Consider the following 286-nt stretch of genomic DNA (forward strand, 5'->3'; position numbering starts at 1 on the left):
CTACCACCACCACCACCACGACCTCTACCAGCACCACGGCCAAGACCATCACCACGACCTCTACCACCACCACGGCCAAGACCATCACCACGGCCAAGACCATCACCACGGCCTCTACCACCACCACGGCCAGAACCATCACCACGGCCAAGACCTTCACCACGGCCAAGACCTTCACCACGGCCTCTACCACCACCACGACCTCTTCTAAGACCAAGTTGACTCCCTCTTTGTTGCCTAGTTCCTCGTTGACTTGTTTGATTTGAGTGGTTTGGCACTCCACCAC

Source organism: Triticum dicoccoides, chromosome 7A, assembly GCF_002162155.2.
Source record: "Triticum dicoccoides isolate Atlit2015 ecotype Zavitan chromosome 7A, WEW_v2.0, whole genome shotgun sequence".
In the NCBI taxonomy this organism is placed as follows: Eukaryota; Viridiplantae; Streptophyta; class Magnoliopsida; order Poales; family Poaceae; genus Triticum; species Triticum dicoccoides.